Consider the following 21,496-nt stretch of genomic DNA (forward strand, 5'->3'; position numbering starts at 1 on the left):
TTGTTCTCTGGGATTCATTAGACAGTGCTCAGCCATGCAGGTACTCAGAGACTGTTGCAACCACAGTTCAAAGAGGCCTGGCTGCTGCTTCCATTGACAGCAGACCTTGGCATTATTCATGTGATGCAAGTTTTACCGACATGCAGAATGCAAGAGTTGTGGGATCAGGGAGGCTTCCAATCAGATTTTAAAGAAAGGCCCGGCAAAAAGGCCGTAGGAGTGCCCGAAGCTGTGAGAATGAAGCTGAAGGTAGAGTGGAGACCCCAGGAAGCTGGAGATTCCAGGAATATGGAACATCAGCCAAGAAAAGGTATAGGCCATGAATGGAGCCAGCCAAAAAGAGGGAACTTGTGGACTGTAATCAGAAAGCCAGAGGCCTGGGGCCACTCATGCCCTTTATAACTCACATTTTACTATGAACTCCAGGTGCTGGATATAGCGCTATAGGATTTAATGTTTGTTCTGTTGGTTTTCTGTCTTGCTTTGACTTCATTCTTTTTTATCCCCCAATTTCTCCCATTTGGAATGAGAATATTTACCCCGTGCCATTGTACTTTAGAATCATGTAACTTGTTTTTTATTTTTACAGAATCAATAGCTAAGAGTTTGCCATGAGTCTTAGAAAAGCCATGGGCTTGGACTTTTGAAAAATATTAGAACTGTTGAGATATTGGGGAAGAAATTATTACATTTCCAGTTGTACTCAGGATGTTGCATTGTGTTAGGCAAATTATGAACTTGCTATTGTCTTTATTGGGAGTTAAATAAGGGTTAAGGAGAAGTATGAAGAAGTTAAGGGAGGGGTATGAAATTGACAAAGAGTGAATTGTGACCTTTAATTCTGATATGTCAACTTCATTTAATTAAGAAACATCTAACAGATTAGTAGAACACATTTGTGGGTCTGTATGGGTAGATCTGGTGTTATGGCATTGGATACTATTTATGGTCCCTTGTGTAGGGGACAGGGGAAGGGGACGTTACCAGAACCTCTGCAGTGAGTCCTGGTCTCCTGCGAGCCACGGCAGCACAGGGCGAATCACAGGAAAGGTAGAAAAATGAGACTGAGAAGAAGCTGAGCTTTGGGTCTGATCAGTGCTGCTCTGGGCAGCAAAGGCAAAAGCCCCCATCTTACCACACCTTTTATTCAGTACATCGGGAGAAACAAATGTAACAAATGACTTGCAGAGAGTTCGATAGTTCACATTGGGATAAACAAGGTGTAACGGAAGGCTTGCAGAGAGTTCAGTACATCTCCGGCAAACAAGATGTTAATCAGTCCAAGAACAATGAGGAACTGAGCAGATGTTTGTTCTCCCAGGATGTTTCTTGTCCTGGAGAATCACAGCGTCACTGGATCACTGAAGTCTCCGTTGTGACCGGAGGCCAAACTGGAGTTATTCTGTAGCTGGGCTGTAGGCAAGAGAACTAGGCTAACCAAATGATTTATCCCTAGAATTATGTAGCATTGCTCCCAACACCTTGCTTGTCTCTGGTGCTTTTCCCCTGCTGTTGTGCCCAGTTTACGAAGTCCCAAAGACCACCAGGAGGCCATTTCCGATGTAAGCACACGAGGGTCCTTTATTCAAGCTTAAGCAGGGACTCCCAATTGTCACCGACACAGCAGATCGAGATTGAGAGCCCCGAGTTCCAAATTAGCAGGGTTTTTATTGAGATTACAACAAGCTTTGGTCATTAGCAGCCATATGATTGGTTAACATTTAGCAAGTATGAAGTGTAGAATTTTGATTGGCTAGGCTCACTGGGGGTTGAAGGGGATTACGTATAGGTTTTTACAAGAAGAATGGGGACAAAGGTTAGTGGTCTACTGTCACGTACTGATGGTCAGCAGACATCCTGACTAATGGTCATGACCACCCTGTGTGGACAGTCAGCACGTTAACAGATTGTCCTATAGATAGTGGGCCCGGGACATTTGTTTCTAGGGCAAACAGATGGCTGAGTAATAAACTTAGGAATCCTGAGTTGTGGATTACGTCCTTTGTCCCAGTTCAAGCACTAATTTGAGAGAACAAAGGAGACTGCTTCATTTTGGACAAAATGGAGTCATTCTGGTCCCACATTCACAAAATGGAGTCACTTTTGGTCTCACACTGCTGTGCTCTCTGGCCACTATGAACTAAGCAGCATTGTTCCACCATGCCCTTCTGCCATGATACTCCCAATTTAGAGCCAGTTGAATGTGGACTGAATCCTCCAAACAATGAGCTAAATTAAACCTTCCCTCCTTTAAATTGTGAGTGTTAATATTATGTCTTAGTGACAGAAAAACTGACTAATGTAGGTATGAATATTGATATTAACTGTGATAAAGACTATAAGTAGCCTCATATCATACATTCTGAAAAAGATTTGATTTTCAAAGATTTTCTTTTTCAAAAAAATTCAGAATTATAGGTAAGGATAGATTCAGAGTATTAGGAAAGGTCTTTCCCTATGACTCAAATAATGTATGACTTCATATTGACAGTAGATTAAAAGTTCACAAACTTTATTACTATGAGTATGCTATACTTAAATCATCAGAGTTTTGTAAAAACTGTTTTGAATTTTCCCAACAAATATATTTAACTGGAGGAAAATCCCAACCATCAACATTTGAAGATTTCTGTCATCATATCTGGGTTCTATGTCCAGGCTTCAGGCTGGTATTCTGTTGGAATCACTCTTCTAGATGGTTTCTTGTGAAGTATAATGTGAAGTAGGAAATGGAAATCCACCACGACCACACAAAATCTTCAGAACTGGAGTCAGAAAGTATTATATTTGATTCACTAAACAACAAAAAGCCAACAGCCTGGCCCCTGGCCCCAGTGACATCAGTAGCAACAGCTAGATGGAAACCAGGAGTAGAAGGGCTAGAAAGATGGGCTACTCAACATTGACAGTTTCCTATTTTCAAATCTTGTATATCCTAAACTTCTTCCCAGCTCAGGACCTTTGTGTTTTTGTTTTCTCTTCCCATAGCACACTTCCTAAGACTTTGGAAGAACCAATTTCTTCTCATCATTTAGGCCTCAGCTTCCGTGGCACCTCTGAGGGAGGCATTCCTTAACCTATGTTGACCACTCTTTTTAATATTCTTCTTTAAAGTGTTTTTCTGAAATAAATTTATTTCTTTTTTTTACTTATTTGTTCAAATCTCTTCTGAGTTGTTGACTGGATCCTTAGTCACTGGATCCTTAGTCACTCAGTCACTAGAGAACTGCCTGGAGAGGTTGGGGACCAAATAAATATTTGTTGGATGACTTACAAAAAAAAAAAAGACACTTGCAGTATCATTAGTTCCCCTACTTTATAGTGCCAGAGTCCCTCCCATGTCAATATTGCAATGTTACTTTTGTGACAAATGTTTCAGAAGAAAAACTATTGGAAATGTGGAAAACGTGATAGAACACAAAGCATGGTAGAATATTAAATCAGCCTCATAAATTGTGAATCATCAATCATGGCTCCATCTGTTCTGTGACAGAGTGAAAACAGTAAAAATTTCCACAAGATAGGAATTAAAAACAAAGACAAGACACGCGCTTCATCTCATGGAGAGCCCATTACTGTTGCTTTGGATTGTCTCTCCTCTTCAGCAACTGTCATGCTAGGTCTTTGTGGAATAGGTTCAGGAATCTATTTCTAGCAGACATTTGTTCCTTCTGGTTTAAAAATTTCTGCCTGGAATCTCTACGCTCGGTCCATAGAAGCCATTAAAAAAATATTTATGAACTGCAAATTTTAAAGCTCATCACTATAAATTTATTCTTCTGAGTTAGTTATTTTTTAAATAAAATGGGAATATCCTTTAGAGAAGATAATCTACTTTTAAAAAGACCATTTACAATCTAGCAATAATTGTCTTATATCATTGACAGATTTGATGAGGTATAGGGTACAGGATAATTTCTTGAGCATGAATTATTACTCAGGTAAGACACATCTGGGTGACACATGGGTGGGACAAGGTCATAGGCTATCATGAGAATATTAGGGAGGGACACAAGAATGAGGAAGAGTTTCCAAGGCAACTGATTGACATTGCAAATTTACCTAAGGCCAGGATGGTGGAGTATGGTGTTCTGAGAGAATGGGTGCCTTGGATTATGCCTAATTAAGGCAGGAAGTCACCATCTAGGACCAACCAAACCACAGTATTATATTGAAGAAACTACAGTAAAATGAGCAGCAATACATGGATGATACTTCTGATAGGTTTCCCAAGAAACTGATAGCAGTGGCTGCCTCTGGGGAGTGGGAATGAGGGTTGGTGGGATGGTGGGTGTGTGTGCTGCTGAGTTTTACTTACCTCTTTATAACTTTTTCTAATTTTATTTTTTCTCAGAATGTATTGGTTTTATTAAGAACCAATTCAAAATTAAAAATTCAATTAAAAATTCAAAAATCAGTAAAAATCTTTTAGAATTTATCATATTAAAATTGTAGCAGAATAAAAATGAATATCAAATTAACTGTGATAAAATAGTAGGGGAGACTCACAACAGGATTAATGATAATATTTTATGAAGAAAATCTTTATATTTGTGCAGCACTATCATTTGTGCATATTTTTAAATTTCTATGTAGAATATTGTTCAACCTTTTAAAGACAGAATAGCATCCCAGAAGCACACCAGCAATGGTTGTAGAATACAGATCCTCACACTTGAGTGCCTCTGACATACTGGTCCTTACATTATTCATTCCGCTCTCTTTGTGACTCAGTTTCATTTTGTCTCTCATTACCAGTTTAGACTGCTATCTCTCTGTTTTGAATTCAAACTCAAAAGAGAAGTTAATTATTCCTTTGTGTAGTACTTAGGGTAGGAACAGTTACCTATCTTTTACTGCCTTATACTTTTGTTATAAATGTAACCACTTGCAGGCATGTATAAATTCACCCGATCTTTTCAGCCTGAAAGTTTCTAACCTATACATCCTGCATTTAAAAAATCCAAATAATAATTACTTTTATTAGCAGCACATGGAATAGATTTTCAAGAACCATCCTAGTTAATCTCTAGCAGACAGGGGACTCTCTTTTTCACTGTTTAAAAGTGTAAGAACTACCTTAGTTCACAGGTTGTACAAAGAGTCTTCCAACAGTAGATAAAGCAAATCCTAGAGCACTACATGGTAAGATCCAATATGGTGTCTGTTTCCTGAGCCCCTCCATCACACCCTTATCATGGTCTCCAGGACTCCCAGGCTGGATGGTGGTGCTGTGGGCCCTGGTGCCTTCCATTCTACCCTGACCATGATCTCAGTCCACACAGAAACTAAGGAAAACTCCCAGGAAAGTCATTGTCCAACAATAGGATGAAGAAAGGCTAGACTTTTCTGCACCAACTACAATGGAAATTCTGAAGGCTTTACAGTAGTATGGGAAACAGCTCATGAGACACTATTGGATGAAAGGAGCAGAATTGCAAATTACATGTTCAGCATGACCTTAATTGTGAAAAACAAAGACTTGAAGGAAATACACCAAAATGTTTATAGTAGTATGCTTGGGTGGTGGATTATGAGTGATTTTAAAAAACATTTTTTGATGTATTTTAGAAATATGTACAAATGGTCCTATGTTATTGCTTAAATGACCAAGAAATTTATTTATTAATTATATATATATATATATATATATATATATATATATATATATATATATGTACATTTTAGGTATAAAATACATTCACATTTATCATTGAGTGTTTGTACCAGAACATGATGTATCTTAGTTCTTATTTTTTCTCCCATTACCTGTGCACCCTTCACCCCCTCCACCCTTCCCTATTTACACAGACTTTGATTCCATTTTTTTTTCTTTCTCATAATTTTTCCTTTCCATTCTTCCCTTTCTCCTTCCCCTCCTGCCATCCCCAAACCCTTGGACCTTTTCCTATTTCAAATTATCAATTATTCATTTTAATCATTTTCATCCTTATTTATACTTTCAATTTCTCACACTAGAGAAACTATTCGGTATTTACACGTGTGTCCTATTTACTTCACTTAAGAGTATGGCCTCAATATGCATCTATTTAGCTATAAATGTCTCTAATTTCTCATTCTTTATGGCTGAGTAGTACTCCATTTTATAAAAAAACCACATCTTCTTTATCCAGTTTTCAGTCGATGGGCACTTGGGCTGTTTCCAAGCTTTAGCTATTACAAACTGTGCCACTATAAACATAGGTGCACATTTATCGCTGTGGTATGATTTTTTTAATTCTTTGGGGAAGATCCCCAGTAGGGGAATAGCTGGGTCAAATGGGACCTCTAGTCCGAGTTGTTTGAGGTATCTCCATACTGATTTCCACAGTGGTTGCACCAATCTACATTCTCACCAACAATGGAGCAGGGTTCCTTTCTCTCCACACCCCCACCAGCATTTGTTATTGGTTGATTTCTTGATAGTAGCCATTCTTTCTGGGGTGGGGTGGAATCTCAGAGTTGTTTTCATCTACACCTCTCAAATGACCAGTGATGTGGAACATTTTTTCCTATATTAATTTGCTGTTTTTACTTCTTTGTCTGAGAAATGTCTGTTCATTTCGGATGCCCATTTTTGAATTGGGTCTTTGAATTTGAGGTGTCTTATTTTTTTCAGTTCTTTGTATATTCTTGATAGTAGACCTTTGTCTGAGGTAAAGTTGATAAGAATTTCTTCCCACATTTTAGGCTGTCTCTTAGCTCTGTTGGTGGTTTCTCTTGCAGTGCAGAAGCTTTTTAATACGATGCGATCCCAGTTGTTGATTCTTTGTGCTAGTTCCCATGCTACTGAAGATTTGTTCATAAAGTCTTTTCCTATGCCAGTGTCATCAAGAGTTCTACCTAACTGATCTTCCAGCAAGTTTATTGTTTCTGTCTTAATATTTAGATCTTTAATCCACTTTGACTTTAGTTTAGTGCATGGTGATAGGTATGGGTCTAGTTTTAATCTTTGTCAGGTTGAAATCCAGTTTTTCCAGCATCATTTATTAGATAAGATATCTTTCCTCCAATGATGGTGGTTGGCTCCTTTGTCAAAGATGAGGTGGCTGAGTATGTCTGGAGTTGTTTCTGCATCTTCTAATCTATTCCACTGATCTTTGGGTCTGTTTCTTTGCCAGTACCATGCTGTTTTTATCACTGTAGCTGTGTAGTATAGTTTCAAGTTGGGGATTGTGATACCCCCAGCCATGTCTCTGTTGCCTAGAATTGCTTTTGCTATTCTATGACCAAGAAATTTAAAAGCATCTCTTCCTACCAGTCTTGGGAGAGTCCTGCTATACAGAGTGCCCTTTGAGTACTTCTGTGTGGAGAGGAACTTAGGTGATAGTGAAACCAGCACTCAGAACAGGAGCAGGAAAGGTAAGAGGAGAGCAAATGGCCAACACATGAGTTCATAAGACCTGAACCTGAGGAAATCTGGAGTCCTAGAGTAACCTGTTCTTGGTGAACTCCGTTTCTGCTATGCCTTCAAGTCTTCAACTTATTTCAGATTCAGTGTCTCATCCAAAGTGTGCTCTTTGCACTCTGCCCTGCCATTCCTTTTCTTTACTCCTTAATCCATGGCACTAGAAGGAAAGGAAGTGAGAAGACTTTCAGGGAAAGCTGTACCCTCTCCTTCTCACCCCTCCTACTGGAGTCAGAGCAGATGGCTCCTCATGCTCTCCTACTATGTCTCCTCTCTCTACAGTCCAGCTCCTTTGTGCTGCCTCTCATCTTTCTTGAGTGATTGTTGTGGGGCTATTCTGTGGTGATCCCCACACATTTCATCATTTCATTTTCTTGTGCACATGTGTTCATGTGCTCCTTAGAAACATTTACCTGTCTTTCGTTGGATACATGGTCTAGCATATCATCCATTTGTTTGGCTGGTTATGAACTGCCTCTCTGCTTTGTGTAATTACTACATTATTTTAGGTGTCAGAGGCAGAAAGGGACACTAGGTAGAAAGGCTCCTTTCTCAGAGTTAGCTTTTCACTACAAATATAGATTGATCATAATGTTGAGTGGTGGTAAGTGCTATATAGAAAAATAGGGCCAAAGAAGGGGCTCAAGACTTGGTGTGAAAAGGGCCTTTGGATAGACTGGGCAAAGACATGTCCCCCAAAGGTTCATGTATTGAAGGATTGGTCCCCAGCCTGGTACTATGGGAGATGGATTTAGTGGAAGCTAAGTTAGTGGGAGCTTGATTTTGAAAAGGATATTGGGACCCTAGCCCCTCTTTTGTCTCTCCTTTTGCTTTCCAGCTGCCATGAAGTGAAGAGCTTTGCTCCATCCTGTGCTCCCCATTATGATATTTTGCCTTGTCCCTGGCCCCCAAATAATGGAGCCAACTGACTGTGGGCTGAAACTCTTGAAACTGGGCCAAAATAAACCTTTCTTTCTTTGATTTATCTCACATATTTTTTACTGGCAATATAAAGCTAACAAATCATGGGACTGGACAGAGAAGGCTTCTCTGGGGAAGATTATTTTTAGCAGAGACTTTGATGAAGAGAGGGAAAGAGTTTACAAAGTATAGGAACAAGTGTACTGGCTGACGAAACAGTAAGCACAAAGATCTTGAGTCCTAAAGTTGTTCCACTGTAATGAAAACAATAGTTCAGCGAACAGGTAAGTGCATCCTTGTGTAATAGACATTTATTACTTAGCATTCAAAATTAACATTTATAAATGGCACAAAGGAGGAATGGGGTGGCTCTGGGTAAATTCCAGAGACAACACTGACGTCTATGAGGGAGGGTGGCATTTAGGAGAAGACACACTTGCTGCCCTAGATAATGAGGTCCACTCCTTCAGGTCGTGGCCATTCCTAAATGGACCAAGAATCTGGCAGTAGACACTCTGTCAGTAAATATGTATGACCCACTGCACTCAGTCCTCAGTGCCACAAATGTCCAGTCTTTGCTTGACATATGACCTTTGATCAGGACACTGAACAAGGACTAAATTGCAGAGGCAGGGACTTGCTTCCCATCTCAGAAGAGATGTGCTTTTCAGATATACTCAATTAACAAGTTACCCACTTTGAGTATCTGGGGATTCAAACAGCATTTCCCATAATTTCCTTTATAAACTAACAAGGACTGAATTTTATACTTGGGCAGTTTATAATTTTATAAGAATTAGGAAGAAAAGAAATTAATAATTACTAAATATCCATTATCCTTGTTAGATTAATTAGAATAGTATGATCCTGAAGGCTTCAATGTGCCCAAGACCACACAGCTAGGAAGAGAGTACTTAATTAGTTTTAGAAAATTAGATCAGGATTCCTTGTTTCCAAACAAATCTTCCAAAAATACCATTTTACTCTGATGCTTACAAGTTCCAACTTAGGTTTCATTCTGTCCCTGAAAATCTCCTGGGTCATCTTTGGAATCAAAGTACCTATCACAAAACTAGTAGGTCATAGACCTCATAATGTCAGTTAATGAACAGAAGCAAAAAACATAATTAGTCATTAACAGTTTGTGTGAATTAGAATTCATCTATTGATTATTCTTCATTTACATGGTGCTAGCACATTCACTGATTATAACAGTTAACGTGACTTCCCGTCTTAGTTAACAGTAGTGGAATTTTCCATCTGTTCTGTCCCAAATCTCTGGAGTCATCTCTGACGTTTTTCCTCCTCTTGCACCTTATAAACAAGATACCATCAAATTCTGTTTTTTCTACTTGCAAAAGATATGTGACCTGACCAATTCTTGCCTCCCCTGCTACCAACCTGGAGCAAATCCTGATTAGGTACTACTCGGATTGCAGGAAGAGCTTCCTAACTGATCTTCTCCATTCAGAGTGAACCCTATAACATCTCACTCCCTGCCTTCCTCCTGGGCCTCTCTGACCTCACTTTCTACTGCTCTGTATGCCTACTTTGGTACTTTTGACTAGGTAGAGATATTTGTATTCATTTCAGTTGCATTTCCCTGTTGAAAGCATTACTGTGAATTTGTCTAGATCCTGTGGAATCACTAGTTTACAAAGGTTATCTTTACTATGTTCCCTGGCTTCATTTAGTTCAGTGATTTTCCAGCTCCTACTGCACAATATCTAGATGAATTCTAGAAGAATTCTAACTCACACAAAGTGTTAGTGGTAGGTATCTTTGTAAGATAGACTCCTGAAATATGTGTGAGTAACCCCATTTTGAGCTCCAGGATGGCAAAGATCTCAGGTGTCCTTTTCATAGTTATAGGTTTAGTACCTAGCAGAGTGCCTGGTATAAGATTATTGCTTAATAAATATGTGATCAGTAAATGATACAGGCTCATTAAAGGCTCACATATCTTGCCAAAGGCCACACAGCTTGTGAGTGACAAGAATTTTAACCCATATCTGTCTGCAAAGTCAACATTCTCAGCAGTTACACTGTCTTGTTTGACCCTTACCCTATGAAAAAACCAGTGCAATATGAGAAGGCAAGTGACAATAAAGACAGATTCTTCCTATTTCATGACTGTTGGGGTTTTGGCAAACATAATATTTCTTTACTAAAATGAATTAGGAATTGGAATTAATATTAAAGATGTTACAGGAATATCCGATGGGACCATATCTCTCAGGAATAGAATAAGTAGAAGTAGAGAACTATAATTTTGTTTGCCCTGAAATGAACTGACCCATACTATATTTTAGGGATAAAACAAACACTTTCTGTCAAATTTCTGCTTTATACTAATTTAACTACAAGTCAATTCTAACATAGCATAAATCTATGTTTCCTGAGATGAAAGTATATGCCACAAAACACAATTTGACATTTCATATATTATAATGTGGTTAGTCTATGCTTTGAAACTTTTATCTTAATGATAGACAGTTTTTATAATACTGTGTGTATGGGTATATCAGTGTGGATGTTTGTTGTATGAAAGAAAGAAAAAGATTATAGGAAAAAGTGTAAAAGACATGACATCAAGGAAAAAACAATGTAATACTTGAATACCTATTGATATGGACTGAATATTTTTTTAATTTTTTAAAAATATAATTTTATTTTATTGGTACAATATAGGTATACAATATAATGACATTCATCATTGGAAATTTGAACCTTTACATAATCTCTCTTGGTTCTTATTTTTCCCCCTTCCCTTGCCCTCCATTCAACCCCTCCATCCCTCCCTATTTACAAAGATTTTGTTTCCATGTTTTCATTTCATCATATTAATTCCATTCCCTTCTTTCCTTTCCCCTACTCCTCCAACTTCCCATTCCCCTTTGGCCTTTTCTTCCGATTTCACATTATCTATTATACCATTTAGTCCTTATTTACACTTCCAGTTTCTCACAGTAGAGAAACTATTCGGTATTTACACACGTGTGTGCTATTTATTTCACTTAAGACTATTGGCTCAATGTGCACCCATTTAGCTATAAATGTCTCTAATTTCTCATTTTTTATGCCTGAGTAGTACTCCATTTTATAAAAAAACCCATGTTTTCTTAATCCAGTCGCCAGATGATGGGCAATTGGGCTGCTTCCAAGTTTTAGCTATTACAAATTGTGCTGCTATGAACATGAGTGCACATATATCACTATGGTATGATTCTTTTAATTCTTTGGGGAAAATACCCAGCAGGGGAATAGCTGGGTCAAATGAGACTTCCAGTCCTAGTTCTTTGAGGTATCTCCATACTGATTTCCACAGTGGTTGTACCAGTCTACACTCCCACCAGCAGTGGAGCAGGGTTCCTCTTTCCCCACAGCCCCGCCAGCATATGTTATTGGTTGATTTCATGATAGGAGCCATTCTTTCTGGAGTGAGATGGAATCTCAGTGTTGTTTTCATTTGCATCTCTCGAATGACCAGGGATGTTGAACATTTTTTCATGTATTTATTTGTTACTTCTACTTCTTTGTGTGAGAAATGTCTGTTCATTTCAGATGCCCATTTTTGGATTGGATCTTTAAATTTGAGAGGTCTGATCTTTTTAAGTTCTTTATAGAATCGAGATAGTAGACCTTTGTCTGAGGAACAGCAGGTGAAGATTTTTTCCCACATTGTGGGTTGTCTCTTCACACTGTTGGTGGTTTCTCTTTCTGTGCAGAAGCTTTTTAATGAGAAGAGATCCCACTTGTTGATTGTGTTATTTCACGGGCAACTGAGGTTTTGTTCATAGAATCTTTTCCTACACCAATGTCTTCAACAGTTCTACCTAACCTCTGTTCCAGCTGGTTCAGTGTTTCTGTTTTAATATTTAGATCTTTAATCCATTTTGATTTTAGTTTAGTGCATGGTGAGAGATATAGGTCTAGTTTTAATCTTTGGCAAGTTGAAACCCAATTTTTCCAGCACCATTTATTAAAGAGGCTATCTTTCCTCCAGTGAGGGTATTTGGCTCTTTTGTCGAAGATGAGGTGTGTGTAGAGTTTTTTCTGCATCTTCTAATGTGTTCCACTGGTCCTCAGGTCTGTTTCTTTGCCAGTACCATGCTACTTTTGTCATAGTAGCTTTGTAGTATAGTTTCAAGTTGGGGGTTGTGATACCCCCTGCCATGTCTCTTTTACCTAGAGTTGCCTTTGCTATTCTGAGTCTCTTCTTGTTCCAAATGAATTTTTGGATTGTTTTCTCAAGGTCTATGAAGTATGCTGCTGGGATTTCAATTGGGATTGCGTTGAATCTATATAGCAGTTTTGAAAATATGGCCATTTTCACTATGTTGATTCTTCCTATCTAGGAGCAAGGGATGTCTTTCCATTTTCTGATATCATCTTCAGTCTCTTTTCAGAATACTATAGTTTTCAGAGAAGAGGTCTTTGATTTCTTTCATTAGGATGATTCCTGGGTCTTTCAGTTTTTTGGATGCTATTGTTAAAGGAATTGTTTGCCCTATTTCTCTGTCAGTGAGGCTGTTGTTCATGTAGAGGAAAGCTATTGATTTTTGTGCATTGACCTTGTATCCAGCTACTTTACTGAATTTGGTTATTAAGTCTAGAAGATGTTTGGTGGAGTTCTTGGGGTCTTCTATATAGAGTATCATGTCATCTACAAATAATGACAATTTGACTTCTTCATTTCTTATCTTTATTCCTTTCATTTCTTTCTCTTGTCTAATTGCTGTGGCTAATGTTTCCAAAGCTGTATTGAACAGGAGTGGTGATAGTGGAGATCCTTGTCTTGTTCCTGATTTTAGTGTGAAGGATTTCAGTTTTTGACCATTTACTCTGATACTGGCTGTTAGTTTTTCATAGATGGCTTTTATCAGATTGAGGTAGAGACCATCTATTCCAATTTTTTGTAGGGTTTTTATCATAAATGCATGTTGGATTTTGTCAAATGCTTTTTCTGCATCTATGGAGATAATCACATGGTTTTTGTCCTTCGCTCTATTGATTTAGTGTATTACATTGATTGATTTTCATATATTGAACCATCCCTGCATCCCTGGGATGAATTCCACTTGGTCAGGGCATATGATCTTCTTGATGATCTTCTGAATTCTATTTGCCAGTATCTTATTAAGGATTTTTTGCATCTATGTTCATTAGTGAGATTGGCCTATAGTTCTCTTTTTCTGTTAGGTCTTTCTTTGCTTTGGGGATCAAGGTGATGCTTGCTTCCAGGAATGAATTCGGGAGTATTGCTTCCCTTTCAATTTCATTGAAGAGTTTAAACAGTAGTGGCAGTAGTTCCTCTCTAAATGTTTTGTAGAAGTTAGCAGTGAAGCCATCAGAGCCCAGACTTTTCTTAGTTGGTAAGTTTTTAAATATATTTTCAATTCCATTGATCGATATTGGGTCATTTGGAATTTTTAGGTCTTCTTCATTCAACTTTGGTAATTCATATGTATCTAGGAATCTGTCCATTTCTTCTGTGTTTTCCATCTTATTGGGATATAGTTTTTTTGAAGTAGGTATTGATGATTCTCTGGATTTCTTCTGGGTCTGTTGTAATTTCATCCTTTTGATTCCTAATTGCATGGATTTGGGCCTTTTCTTTCCTTTTTCTGATAAGGTTGGCTAAGGGTTTGTCAATTTTGTTGATTCTTTCAAAGAACCAACTTTTGGCTTCATTGATTTTTTGTATTGTTCTCTTAGTCTCCATTGCACTGATTTCTGCTCTGATGTTTATAATTTCCTCCCTTGTATGAGCTTTGTGTTTGTCCTGCTCTTCTTTTCCTAGAAGCTTGAGGTTCAGCATCAGGTTGTTTAATTGGGCTTGCTCTGTTTTCCTAATATGTGTATTCATTGCTATGAATTTCCCTTGTAAGACAGCTTTCATCATGTCCCATACATTCCAATATGTTGTGTTGTCATTATTATTTAATTGTAGGAACTGTCTGATTTCTTCTTTAATTTCCTCTGTGACCCATTGGTTATTCAGAAGTATGTTGTTCAATTTCCATGTTTTTATGAAATTCTTGTGTTTTCTTTTGCTACTGATGTCCAATTTCATTGCACTATGGTCTGATAATATAGAATGGATAACTTCAATTCCTTCGCACTTACTTAAACATGTTCTATGAGCGAGTGTGTGGTCTATTTTGGAGAATGACCTGTATGCAGCTGTAAAGAATGTGTATTCTGATTTTGTGGGGTGGACACTCTGTAAACATTTGTTAAGTTCATTTGTTCAAGAGTTTGATTGAGTTCTAGTATTTTGTTTCTTATTTTTTGTCTCGTTGATCTATCTATTTGTGACAGTGGGGTATTGAGTTCCCCCACTACTCTTGTATTAGTGTATATAAGACTTTTCATGTCAGTTAGTATTTGCTTTATATAGTTGGGTGCACTAGTGTTTGGTGCATATATATTTATACTTTTCATCTCTTCCTGTTGGATTGTTCCCTTGACAAGGATGTTGCGTCCTTCTTTGTCTCTCTTAATCAGTGTTGGTTTGAAATCTACTTGATCTGCAAAGAGGATAGCTACTCCTGCTTTTTTTCGGGCTCCTATTGCATTGAGTATTGTTTTCCACCCTTTAGCTTTCAATCTATGAGTTTCTTTTTGAATGAAATTTGTTTCTTGTATGCAGCATATTGTTTTGTCTTGCTTCTTGACCCATTCTGCTATTCTATTTCTTTTGATTGGTGAATTCAGACCATTAACATTGATGGTCATAACTGACATGTTTTGACTTAACCTTGTCATGACTTTTTCTTTTTGTTGGGTTCTCCCCCTTTACATTTACTTTCTTGTCACACCCAATGAATTCATTCTGCTTTGCTTCCTAGGGTTGTGATCCTCATTGTGTGTTCCTAGGATATTGTCTAAAATTTTTGCAGTGCTGGTTTGGTATTCATGAAGTTCCTAAGGTGCTCTTTGTCATGAAAGTATCTTATTCCTCCATCAATTTTGAAAAATAGCTTTGCAGGGTACATCAATCTGGGTTTGAGACTGTTTTCCTTTAGGGCTTGAAATACATTACTCCAAGCTCTTCTTTCCTTGAGGGTTTGTGTTGAGAAGTCTGCTGTGATTCTGATGGGCTTTCCTTTGTATGTGATTTGTTTCTTTTCTCTAACTGCTTGGAGAATTTTGTTCTTCTGTTGGGTTTCTTGAATCTTAACAATTATATGTCTATGTGTAGATTTTTTTTTGATCAGGACTATTTGGAATCCTATATGCCTCACTTATCTGTATATCAATTTCTTTTCCCCTGCTTGGGAAGTTTTCTGCCGTGACTTCTGTGAACAGTTTTTTAATGTCATCTACACTCTCTCCTGTTTCTTTGTTGACTCCAGTCAGTCTTATGTTATTCTTCTTTGCATTGTCTAGCAGCTGCTGGCTTTATGTCTCATGGTCTCTTACAATTTTGAAGCAATTTTTCTTTTCTGAATCACTAATTGCAATCTTATCTTCTGTATCTGAAATTCTGTCCTCTCATTGGCTCATTCTGCTGTGCAGACTTTCAATGGAGTTTTTAGTCTCCTGGAAATCTGCTTTTATCTGTTTTATGGATTCCATTTGTTTCCTATGTTAGGATTCCATCATGTTCCTCAGATCCTCTATTTTTTTAATCTGTGTCCTCTCTAGATTTATTAATCATGTCTTGCACTATGGGCCCAATCTCTGCTCTTATCTGAGTAATTATTTCTGATTTCATTTTTTCCAGATTCTCTTTTGTTGCCAGTTCAGGGAGTCCAGGTGGTTGAGTATCAGATTGTTTCATCTCGTTTCCCTTTGGGATTTCTGTAGGTGATCTGGAAGTCTGGTTTTGCAACTTGTTTACGTGTCTTCTCATTTTGAATGTGGAGGTGGGTGCTGTTGGTGCCTGCTCACCTCACCTCCTCTGCACTGGGAGTGGTGGAAAGGTGGCCTGGAAGCCCCTACCTCTGTGCTGTGAGTGGCAGAACTGTTTCCTGGAAGCCCCTACCTCTGGGGTGGGAGCGGTGGAATGGCTGCCCAGAAGCCCCTTCCTCTGGTCTCTGGACTGAATATTTTTGTCCCTAGAAGATTATTATACTAAAGCCTTCTACCTAGTGTAGATGGGACATTTAGGAAAAGAAATTAAGGTTACCTGAGATCATAAGAATGAGGCTTTCATCCCAAAGCATTAGTATCCTTAGAAGAAGGGACAACATTTAACTTGCTTTCTTTCTCTGCATACACACACTGAGGAAAGACTTTGTGAGGACACAGTGAAAAGATGGCTGTCTATAGGTGAAGAAGAGCACCCTCACCAGATACCACACTAGCCACAATCTTGGTCTTGGACCTTCCAGCCTCCAGAATTGTGAGGAAATCAAATTTATTTTGTTTTATCCATCCAGTCTGTGGTATAGTGTAGGATAGCCATAGCAGATTGATAGACTTTTGGGAGATATTAGGTGGCTTAATGACATGAAAATATGATTTTTGCATGTGAAATTGCATTTCTAATACTGTGCCAAAGGCTTCTATTGAAGTTTACCACCAATATCTTAGTTGGGGGAAAATTTCAGAAATTAATGTAGAATTTGTATGAAACCATTTTTTTAAACCAAAAAGCAGATTAGTGCCATTTACAAGTTAACCTATTTGAATCTGGCTGGAATACTGCAGCATAATAATGACTTAGCAGGCCTATGGAAAACTGAGGATAGAATTACTTCTGTGGGTAATGCATAGTTGGAAAGATGTGAAGACTTTTTGAATAATTAGTTTAAAATAATTCATGTATTTTTGTTCATGTTTAAAGAAATATCCATACAGATCCAGCTCACACCGGGCACATCGGTGGACACCAGAGAGAGGTCCCAGATCACAGGGAGCCTGCCCTATCCAGCTCGCACCAGGCACATTGGCAGATGCCTGAGAGAGGTCCCAGGTCACAGGGAACCTGCCCCATCCAGCTCATGCCCACGGCAGTGATCCACTTAGCCACATGGGTGCCTGCAGGACCCCCCCACTCCCCCCTCACCTTGCTCCTCTGGCCTCTTGGCTGCCACCTGGCTCCACACTATAAAGACACAGGGGACACCAGACCACCAGACCACCATACTCGGTAAGTTGGAGGGATCATCACCTCCCATCAGAACCTAGACTATCTTAAGGGGAAGGGGAGCTGGAACCTGCAGTAGACTCTTGCAGAGTTCAACCCTACAGGAGGACAGGGAGCTCAACTTGGCACTTTCAGCCAGAAATCTGCCTGAATCGCATGGGTCTGCGACTGGCTTGCTGAGACTCATTGACTTATATCTGCACACTGCTGCCCACGTTGTCTATTGTGACAGCAGAGACATACCCTGAAGGAGGCCCTTCATTTTCATTTTTATTTTTTATTTCCAAAATTAGTATTATTGGTTTGGTTTTTTCCCTCTTTTTAAAAATTTTTTTCCTACTCTTTGCAAATTTTTGTTTTTCTCTTCTATTTTTTTTCCTTTTTCTTTCTTTTCTCTTTCCATTCCTTCTCTCATACTCACTCTCTTGCTGTCCCACATGGTTCTTCATCTACCTTTTTGTTCCTGTTCTGGTCCTAATTTGGATTTCTTCTTTTTCTTTTCTTCTCTTTTTCCTTCTCTCACCCTTGTCCTCTGGCCTCACTGCTAACCTTCCCCTATCCTTCTACCTATCTATCTCTCCCTCCCCAACTCTAACTCCCCAGTCTGAAGTGTAAAGTTGCTTATTGAAGAGTTTATTCACTATAAACATATGGTGAGTTGGTCCTCAATTTTGATTTAATTCACACAGTTAAAGGTGATAGATTAATAACTACCACAAAATCTCATTTTCTAAGATGTACTTGATGCTATGGTGTTGCTGATTGTATCACTTGGGCTAAGATGTTGTTATTGAACTAGTCAGTGGTCCTTCCTGGTATAATGAAAATGAGACAGCCTCAGAGCCATTACAGGCTCACAACCTAAAGACCAGCTATATCTGGAAGACACCTCCGAGAAGGAATCAATCCATAAGGGTTCTAATTATAAGCAACAAAGATACTTACAATAAGCAATTTTGAAGTATCAAACCAGGAATTAAACCAAGGACAGTAGCAAAAACAAAAATGAGAAGACATTTAAGCAAGGCACAAACTCAGAATTCCACTCCACCAAGGATAAACTCTGGGGGAAATGAGGTGGAAAAGTCCAATAATCAACCACCTGGACACCCTGAACTGATGGCACAGGAAGTAACAAAACAGATGAATGAGGCTCTAGAAAAATTCAAAGCAGAAATAATCTCCCAGATAATTACAGAGATGGTGAGCAGAGTGAAAGACATGATTAGAGGCTCTAGAACAGAAACAGATTAAAAAAAAATAGATGAGCTCAGAAACATGTTGGAAGCCATGAATGCCCAGCATAAGAAAGAAATAGAAACCGTGATCGCCCAACATAAGAAAGAAAAGGAATCCATGAAACAGATTCAAACAGATATTCAGGAGATTAAAAGCTCCACTGAAAGTATCCATAGCAGATTAAGGGAATCTGAAGATAGAATATCAAATATAAAAGACAGGATCGTGGTTAAGGACCATGAAAACAGAGATTTCTTAAAAATAGTAAGGGGCCACAAGAAATCAATCCAGCAGGTGCTAGATGATTCAAAGAAGAATAACGTAAGACTGATTGGAGTCCACAAAAAAACAAGAGAAAGTACAATTGACATAAGCTGTTCACAGAAGTAATAGTGGAAAACTTCCCAGACAAAGGTAGAGAATTGGACATACAGATAAGTGAGGCATAGAGAACTCCAACTAGCCACGATCAAAATAAAATCTACACCTAGACATATAATAGTCAAGATCCCAGAAACCCAACAGAAGAACAAAATCCTACAAGCAGTTAGAGAAAAGAAACAAATCACATACAAAGGAAAGCCCATCAGAAGAACAGCAGACTTCTCAACACAAACCCTCAAGACAAGGAGAGCCTGGAGTGAAGTATTTCAAGCCCTAAAAGAAAATAACTTCTAACCTAGACTGTGCAATCCTGCAAAATTATCTTTCAAAATTGATGGGGAAATTAGATACTTCCGTGAGAAAGAACACCTGAGAAATTTCATGAACACCAAACCAGCACTACAAGCAATTTTAAATAATATCCTAGAAAAAAAGCAATGAAGGTCAAAACTCCATGAGGCCCAAGAGAGGGAAGCCACCAGGCAAACTAAGAAACTAAAGGGAAAGGGGGAAAAATAAATAAAAGAGCCAACAAAAGTAAAATATCACGACAAGGATGAATCAATATCTATAAATTATAACCATCAATGTTAATGGCCTCAATTCACCAATCAAAAGAAATAGACTGGCAGAATGGATTAAGAAGCAAAATCCAACAATATGCTATATACAAGAAACACACCTAACTCAAAAAGAAATTCATAGACTGAAAATAAAAGGATGGAAAACAGTTCTCCACTAGAAAGGAGCTCAGAAAAAAGCAGAGGTAGCAATCTTATTTGCAGACAAAGTAGATTTCAAACCAAAACTAATTAAGGGAGACAAAGATGGTCACTACATCCTTGTGAAGGGAACAATCCAAGAGGAAGAGATGACAATCCTAAATATTTATGCACCAAATATGAATGCCCCCAACTATACAAAACAAATATTAATGGACATGAAAAACCAAATAAGCACTAACACAATTGTAGTGGGGGACCTCAATACCACACTATCACAAATAGACAGATCATCTAGACAAAAAATTAACAGTGAAATTTTAGAACTGAACCAAGCTATTGAACAAATGGATTTAATAGATATTTACAGAGTGTTCCACCCCACAAAATCAGAATACACATTCTTTTCAGCTGCACATGGGTCATTCTCCAGAATAGACCACATGCTAATTCATAGGACATGTCTAAGTAAATGTAAAAGAGTTGAAGTTACCCCCTGTATATTATCAGACCATAGTGAAATAAAATTGGAGTTCAATAAGAAAAGAAACCGCAAAACCCCCGCAAACACATGGAAACTGAATAACACCCTCCTGAACAACCAATGGGTAACAGAGGAAATTAAAGAAGAAATTAAACAGTTTCTACAAATAAATGATAATACCAGTACAACATACAGTAATGTATGGGACACAGAGAAAGCCGTTCTACATGGGAAATTCATAGCAGTGAATGCCCATATTAGGAAAACAGAGAGAACTCAAATAAATAACCTAATGCAGAACCTCAATCTCCTAGAAAAAGAAGAACATAACAATCCAAAGCTCATACAAGAGAGGAAATTATAAAGATCATATCAGAAATCAGTGCAGTGGAGACTAAGAGAATGATACAAAAAAATCAATGAATCAAAGAGTTGGTTTTTTGAAAGAATAAATAAAATCAATAAACCTTCAGCCAACCTTATCAAAAAAAGGAAAGAAAAGGCTCAAATCCAAGCAATTAAGTATGAAAAAGGTGAAGTCACAACAGATCTAACGGAAATCCAGAGGATCATCAATACCTACTTTGAGAACCTGTACTCTAATAAAATGGAAAGCACAGAAGAAATGGACAGATTCCTAGATACATACAAATTGCCAAAGTTAAATGAAGAAGATATAGAAATTCCAAACACCCCAATTACAATGAGTGAAATTGAAAATGTAATAAAAAATTTACCAACAAAGAAAAGCCCAGGACCTGATGGCTTCACTGCTGAATTCTACAAGACATTTAAAGAACTATAGCCATTACTCTTTAAACTCATCAAGGAATTTGAAAGGGAAGCAAGGCTTCCAAATTCATTCCTGGAAGCAAGTGTTACTTTGATTCCAAAACCAGGGAAAGACCCAACCCAAAAAGAGAACTACAGACCAATCTTCCTAATGAACATAGATGCAAAAAATCCTCAACAAGATACTGGGAAACAGAATACAGAGGGTCATCAAAAAGATCATACACCCTGACCAAGTCAGATTTATCCCAGGGATGCAAGGATGTTTCAACATTTGTAAATCAATAAATGTAATCCGCTATATTAACAGAGTCAAGGACAAAAACTGTATGATCATCTCAACAGATGCAGAAAAGGCATTCAACAGTATCCAACACCCATTCATGATTAAAAACCCTACAGAAAATTGGAATAGAAGGTCTTTATCGCAACCTGATTAAGGCTAT

General features: G+C 38.1%; 1 pseudogene; it reads left to right on the plus strand.

The window, feature by feature from the left end:
* Positions 1–147: 147 nt before the first annotated feature.
* LOC147823732 (oocyte-secreted protein 4A-like) overlaps positions 148–21,496 on the plus strand; it is a 55,579-nt pseudogene continuing 34,230 nt past the window's right edge.

This window comes from Heterocephalus glaber, unplaced genomic scaffold (assembly GCF_053883595.1).
Source record: "Heterocephalus glaber isolate CG9 unplaced genomic scaffold, H.glaber_assembly_v1.0 deba00001569, whole genome shotgun sequence".
NCBI classification, from domain to species: domain Eukaryota; kingdom Metazoa; phylum Chordata; class Mammalia; order Rodentia; family Bathyergidae; genus Heterocephalus; species Heterocephalus glaber.